Source organism: Lolium rigidum, chromosome 7, assembly GCF_022539505.1.
Source record: "Lolium rigidum isolate FL_2022 chromosome 7, APGP_CSIRO_Lrig_0.1, whole genome shotgun sequence".
In the NCBI taxonomy this organism is placed as follows: Eukaryota; Viridiplantae; Streptophyta; class Magnoliopsida; order Poales; family Poaceae; genus Lolium; species Lolium rigidum.
This window is the reverse complement of record NC_061514.1, coordinates 264,620,383-264,628,435: the sequence shown is the minus strand read 5'-3', so window position 1 is coordinate 264,628,435 and position 8,053 is coordinate 264,620,383.

The window sequence follows — 8,053 nt, the reverse complement described above, 5'->3', positions numbered from 1 at the left end:
ATAGGGTGTCCCATACCTCCGAAGCTTTTGTGAGTGCCTCTACGAAGCAGCAATGTTAGGAACCAAGGAGTTAAGCAACCATGCCACAATTGGAGAATTTATGGCGTTCCATCGTTTCCATTCCGGACTGGTCTTGTCTGCTGGTTCTGCAGCTTCACCACTCACACGTTCATCCAGCCCTTTCGAGTTCAAAATCAACAGCGCCCTCCTTGACCACCGGAGATAGTTGGCCACTCCTTCCAACTTGATTTCGTTCGCCGGCAGCTCAAGTTTCTGACCGATGTTGGTATGGGGAACGATTGCCCCCCTCCAGCAGATCCTCCTCCATCTCCTTTGGTAGTGATAAGTTCTGCCAGCTTCTCCAGAGCCTTGGCCAAATCCCTGTTGTCCCCCATGCTTGACACCAAACTAACTTCTCAGAACCACCAAAGGACTTACCCACAGGATGCCTCTTCCTCTCCTTACTTGTCACTGCCTTCCCCTCCTTACCGCCGCAGCAGCCTGCTCCCTTCCTCTTCCTCCCAGCCACCGTAGCAGCCTACTCCCTTCCTCTTCCTCTTCCTCCTAGCTGCCACAGCAGACTAGGCTTCCAGATCGGCAGTCCTTCCCGTTGTTGCCCTCACTGCCCCTTGCTCTGATACAATGTGGACAGAGGTGAGGGCCTAACCTGAGGTAGAAGGAGGCTGCAGGGAGGAACTCTCTCTACTTAGGGTTACAGAGATAGAAGCACCTTATATAGGTTAGGACTAGGCTGGGCCAAGTGGGCCACAACAAAGAACAAGAAGACATCCCAACAGATACGCCAACAGTTATCCAACACATAGTTCTCAGCTGTTTCTACTCTTAGAAGGCTGCATCTGCGTGACAATTTACATACATTTCTACTCCATCTAATTTTTCTTCATCTAATAATTGAATATAAGTTCTTAGATTATTTATGTTTTCTTGGTACTACATGTATTGTGTCCGCTGAAGGTCATTCTTCTTCAACCATTAGTATCAATACTACTATTCAAATATGTGCATCAATTTTTTTTTGTTGAAAAACTGGCATATGTTTATCGCTTTTGAAGGCTATTCGCAACTTCTTCAATCCTGGAGAGGACGACAAAGAAAATATACTGGCTTTACACAAGCAACACACAAGTTGTCGATATATCATCTGACGGGGAACACGAGAGTGGCTAAAGTAAGATTTGTGTATGCAGGTAGAATTTGGTATATCATGTATCGTCCAAGTCAGCAAATTTACTGTCCTATATGTCCCCGCTACCATCAATGTGTCATCTATCCAATTTCCTTATCGATTGCTTTGTACCCTGTTTAGCCAGCAAAATATTCATCAAGTGAAATCAATAAGACAATTTTCTCAAGAAAAAAATCCACAAGACACAACATTTGCCACACACTATTTTACATTTTCCTTCTACTATCCCACCTACAGTACCAAAAATTACCACCAGTCGGCCACCATATGGCGCGGCGTGCCGCCGCGCTGGTTATTGCTAGTATAATTAATCCGGAGACATCTACGTCTACTAGCTGAAGCTTGCTTGAGACACAGGTGTGATCCTTCATTAGCTTCCCGTCCGATGAACTTCAAGTGGATGTAACGATTCTATAGCGAGTAACGTCTTCAATCTCTAATAAGATCGGTGCGATTTCTGATCTACCTTGAGCCTCATCACATCACTTGAGCTTGTCTCCACTACAATACGCGACAGTCCTAGATCAGTTGCCAATTGTACATCATCACAAACTGCTAAAGCCTCCATCTTCAACACACTAGCTGCGTGATTATACCAAATCCATGCGTGTCTTCGGCAGACCAGTTAACTTTCATAGCCTGGAAATTGCGTGTGACTATATGAGAATAGTAGTGCAGTAGTTGATTTGTCACAAGCACCAGTTTCAGTTTCCATCCTGACGCATTCTACCGGATCAGCACCGCATTATTCCCTGCTGTAAAAATTGAATTATTGGTTGTAGATTTTGTTCTAGAATTCCCTCTCTCCACCATAAGGGCATCTCCAGCGGCGCGACGTAAACGGACGCTGAGCGACCGTTTGTGTCCGCCGTGACCGAAAATGCGTCGTGCACCACCTCCAGCGGCGCGACGCAAAGTGACCGGGCCGTCCGCGGAGACGCAAACCTGGCCCAAATATGCGCCAGGTTTCCGTCTCTGCGGACGCTGCGCGGACGCGCAAAGTGTCCGCTCGCGTCTCCACCGGGCCCGCCTGGCAGCGAGCCTGCACCGAGGGCACCGCTTCGGCGGTCAGCGCTTCCGCGTCTGCGCCGCAGCCTTCGCCATCAATGGTGCGGCTGCCTGTTCTGCGCGCGCACTGGCGGACGGCGGCTGGGCTTCTGCGCCGCCTTCAATGGCATCGTATCCCGCGCGCGGCCGCCCTTAAAAGTCCACCGGCCGCGTCGCTCCTTCGCCCACACCACACCTCCACTCGCACCACCACAGCCGCAGTGCCGTGGGGAAGAAAAATGACTTCGAGGCCTCCGGCAGCGGCACCAAGAAGATCCCGCTCCCCGTCACGGTGGGGAGGCTCATGCACGGCAAATGGATGCCGTGCGACGACGCCTGGTCCGGCGTGCAGCTGCCTGGCGGCTGGCGGCTCAGCTGCCGCCGGGTGCCCATCCCTCCAGTACCTGCGCGTGAGCCTGATCGGACCGCGGAGATCCGGCGCAGATCTGCCGACGGACCTCCGCGTCGATCCGGCGTACGCCATCGACTCGGAGCTTTGGCGTACGTACCTGTCCACGGAGACGGACAGGAGACGAAGGGCAGGCTTCATGGGCGACAGGGATTATCCCTTCGGCCCTGCACCACCGGCTCGTCGTCAACAGGCGCCGACGCGTCGTCAGCAGGCGCCGACGCGACGTCAGCAGACGCATCACAATGACGCCCACGACCGCGAGGACGACGACGACACGAAGCCTACGCCGCGTACGACGACGACGACTACGTCGAGGCGCTCGCGTACCATAGCGAGGAGGTGAAGGACGACAGCGACGACTACGTCGCTGTCGTCTTCCACGAATGGCAGCAGGCCATGGCGGAGGGCCGGAACTTCGACTTCCCGGAGAACATGACGGACGACGAGATGGCGAAGGTCGCCGTCCTCGTCTCCGAGTACGACGCGCCTGTGCAGCCGCCGCTGCCCCGCTACGCCACCGCCGTCATGCCGCCGGGCCTGTCGGCGGATGAAGCACTTCGACAGGCGCTCCTGGAGTCGGCGGCGCCTCCTCCACCGCCGCCACCGCCGCCACAGCCTTATCCCTGGGCGCCTCCTCCAGCGCCGCCACAGCCTTATGTCTGGGCGTCTCAACCGCCGCCACAGCCGCAGCCCTGGTCGCCGCCACAGCCGCAGCCCTGGGCGCCGCCACAGCCGCAGCCCTGGGCGCCTCCACCGCCGCCACAGCCGCAGCCCTGGGCGCCGCCACAGCCGCAGCCCTGGGTGCCTCCACCGCCGCCACAGCCGCATCCTCCTCAACCTCGAGCACCGGCGGCTCGCCCGGCGTACACTCCCCCGGATGGCGACTGGCCGTGGGTCATACCAGAGCTCATCGTGCTCTACAGCGACGAGGAGCAGCACAGCGACGATGAGCAGCAGTAGGCGTTTAGGTTTTTTTTATGTTTTAAGTATGTAAATTATGTTTCATGTTTAAAAAAAATGATTCGTCCTAAAAAAATGTGTCGTGCCGCTGGAGCCATCCCCCAACGCAAACGGACGCGCGGTCGATTTCGACCAAAAGGGCCGACGCAAACGGACGCGCGCGGACGCTAAAATGCGTCGCGCCGCTGAAGATGCCTTAATCTAATGGGAAGTATTGACGGGGAAGGAAATTGTGGTGTAGCATAGAGCGTGTTTGATAGCCTACATCCAATTTTCGGTCCAATTAGATAGTCTCCAACTGAGCAGTGTTGAGTAAAAACAGGCACTAGGCCATGTTGTGCAGCCTGTTTGATAGGGTGTGAAACAACTTTTTGCTCTCTCGTAAAACTTGTTACAGCTAGTTTGGTTGGCTGCATACCTGCATATTCACAGATAAATTGCACCTATGGTTGGCTGCAGCTGCCAGACAATGGTTACCTCACTCCTCACATAGGTGAGGTTGCCAACAACGAGAACAAAATATCAATTGCACGCAACGACAATAGTAGATAGCAGTTCATGACACCGAAATACTAAAAGCAATAAATTACAACCAGGTCCTTGGACCACCTAGAGATAGCTAAGGTGAGCCGACGGGACGCCCCGTCCTTGCTCCTCCCTCACTTAAGTTGGGCAAAACTTGTCGTTGTAAATCTTGTTGTAGTAGATCTGGTTAGGTCCAAAGAGCTAGAGCACGAGAGCTACAGCCGCCGCAGATGAAGATAAGCGTAGATCACAAGGAACATCGACCAAATCCAGTGAGATCCGCTGGAGACAAACCTCCAATCGCCCTCCAGCGACGCTAGACGCACTGCCAGAACACATACTAGACAACTAGAACTAGTAGTACAATATCAGAGCAGAAGAAAATACACATAGCAAATATAGCATCGGGTGCAATAATAAGGATTCTTCTCTACCACACCTAGCAAGAACCTATGATCCCTTGGGAGCATTCGGGCACGCCGTTTCGTGTTGGATTAGCTCGAGGAAGCAGCTTCTTATGGCGCGGCAACCATCGTTGTGGAACTTAACCTCATCCCCAGGAGCGCTCTTTTGTCTTGCTGGAAAACGTCTCCCAGTACAAGAAAAGTTGCCATGACCGACGAATTGAAAGTCGCGCCGTGGTTGTTGGTGCACCAACCACGACGATTGTTTTCTCTCCGTGCATGTTAAAACTTCTTTTTCTCGTTTTTGAGTCCAGCTAGCCCGGCGGAAACGTGGAAAACATCGCGTATGGTGGCCCGGGATGTGGTGCATGATGAATTCTCGGGTGCATCGGCCAAGTCAACACAAATCCGCACCGCCCAGGGATGTAGGGCCCAGATGGCAGCGTCTCTAGCGATGATTTTTTTCTCGATCGCGCCATCTCGTTCACGTTCTCCGATCGAGCCGTTTACGCTGCAGGCTCATGTGTCCCGCATGTCATCTTCTCTCTGAACGATAAATGTTTTTTTTGGAATTTTTTACCCCTAGATTTTTTGCTACTTACTTTTTCTTTTGATCACGTGCCGCCTTAGAACGTTAAGACCATCGTTGCAAAACAGGACCCGTATTTTATCCTCTATGTACAATCAAGTTTATTTTTCTTGGAGTTATTTTTGGCAACTGATATTTCGTCACTTGCCTTTTTCTTTCGATCCCATGCCGCCTTAGAAACGTTGAGACCGCTGCTGCAAAATGGGACCCGCATGTCATCCTCTATGAACAATAAACCTTTCCTTGCTTGGAGGTATTTTTGGCACCTGATATTTGGTCACTTGCATTTTTCTTTCGATCCTGTTCCGCCTTGCAAACGTTGAGACCACTGCTGCAAAATGGGACCCGTATATCATCCTCTATGAACAATAAATGTTTGCTTTCTTGGAGTTATTTTTGGCACCTGATATTTGGTCACTTGACTTTTTCTTTCGATCCCGTGCCGCCTTGGACACGTTGAGTCCGCTGCTGTAAAATGGGACCCGCATGTCATTCTCAATGTACAATCAAATTTTTTTCTTGGATTTTTTTGACCCCCTGATTTTTGGTCACTTGCCTTTTTTTTTTCTTCCGATCCCGTGTCGCCTTGGAAACATTGAGACTGCTGCTGCAAAATGGGACCCGCATATGTACAATCAAATTTTTTCTTGTATTTTTTACCCCCTAATTTTTTGTCACTTGCATTTTTATTTCGATCATGTGCCGTCTTGGAAACGTTGAGACCGTTGTTGCACAATGACACCCATATGTCATCCTCTATGTACAATAAAAGTTTATTTTCTTTGATTATTTTTGGCTCCTGATATTTGGTCACTTGTCTTTTTCTTTCAATCTCATATCGCCTTTAAAACGTTGAGGAACCTACTGGCTCATTGGACCTACATGTCATCCTCTATGTACAATAAAAAAAATTCTTCAATTTTTTTTTCACCCTCTGATTTTTGGCTATTTCCTTTTTCTTTTGATCCCCTGTCGCCTTGAAAACATTGAGGATGCCGCTGCCTCATGGGTCCCACATGTCATCCTCTCTGAACGATGAATATTTCTTTTCTTGGATTAGTTTGACCCCCTGATTTTTGCTACTTAATTTTCCTTTCGATCCCGTGCCACCTTGAAATCGTTGAGACCGCTGCTGCAAAATGGGACCTGCATGTCATCCTCTATGTACAATAAAATTTCTTTTCTTGGATTTTTTTACTCCCCCGATTTTTGGCCACTTGCCGTTTTTTCGATCCTGTCATGAACCATATGAAAAATTGAGATGCAGCACCATATTTTTGCCATCGAGGAATTAAATGAAGAAACTCCTTGTGATGTTTATTTATGTGAAGATTCCACTAAGGTAATTCAAGGTAATACTATTAAAGTTAGCAAACCTATTATATCTTGTGCTATTGGAACTTCATGCTATCATGGTCTATGTGATATTGGAGCTAGTATAAGTGTGATACCATATTCTCTATATTTTTAAATCAAGCCTGACATTGATCCAATACATATGGAAGAAACATGTATAACTATTCAACTTGCTAATAAAGAGTATATTTGTCCGCTTGGTATGTTTAAAGTTGTTTAAGTATTAGTGGGAAATATTAAGTATCCCACTGATTTTATTGTACTTGGTTGCTCCCAAGATGCATTTTGTCCTATTATATTTGGTAGAGCTTTCTTACATACCGTTGGTGCTAAAATTAATTTACCAAAAGAGAGATTGTTTATTAAATGTGTTGGAGAAAGGTTAGAATTTAATTTTTCAAAGTTTACTGATAAGCATTTAGAAAAAAAGATTTTTTTTAAAAAAGATATAGTGGAAACTCTTGCTTCTGTGGCAGTTGCTTTATCGGACGCGGTGGAACGATATGTACTTAATCAAGAACAACCATTTAGTAATGAAGAAAGAGAGGCACTAGAACAAATTTAATCTCAACAACCACCACAATTGCAACTGCATATTCCACCTCATAATCTAGGAGTTTTACCACCACCTAAAGAGGATCCTAGTTTTGAATGAAAACCTTTGCCTGAAGATATGAAATATGCATTCCTTGACGAGAAAATATATATCATGTTATTATTGGTGCTAATCTTTCAGTAGATGAAGAAAAAAATTACTTGAAGTATTGCATGCTCATAGGCCGGCTATTGGCTACTCTCTTGATGATCTTAAAGGTTAAGTCTCGTATTATGCATGCATAAGATTAATTTGGAATAAGATGCAAAGCCCGTTGTTGATTAACAAAGTTGCCTTCATCCAAAAATGAAATAAGTGGGGTAAGAAAAGAGGTAATTAAACTCATTGAAGACGGTATTATTTATCCTATAGCTGATAGTAACTGGGTGAGATTTGTTCAGTGTGTGCCTAAGAAAGGTGGAATCAGTGTGGTTCCAAATGAAGAAAATGAACTTGTTGCTCAGCGTATTGTTACTGGTTTTAGAATGTCCATTGATTTTTGAAAGTTAAATAAAGCTACTCGTAAAGATCATTATCCTTTCCCATTCATTGATCAAATGGTAGAAAGATTATCTAAGCATTCACATTTTTACTATATTGATGGTTATTCTGGTGTCTCTCAAATTCCTGTGCACAAATATGATCAAGAAAATACTACTTTTACTTGTCCCTTTGGTACTTTTGCTTATAGAAGAATGTCATTTGGTTTATGCAATTCTCCTGCTACTTTTCAAAGATGTATGAATGATGTATTTGCATATTATATTGAAAACATTATGGAAGTATTTATGGATGATTTCTCTGTGTATGGTACCTCTTTTGATAATTTCCTATTCAATCTTAATAAAGTTCAGCAGCGGTGTGAGGATCAACACCTAGTCCTAAATTAGGAGAAGTGCCATTTTATGGTGATAGAAGGTGTAGTCCTTGGACATCGAGTTTCAGGAATAGGCATAGA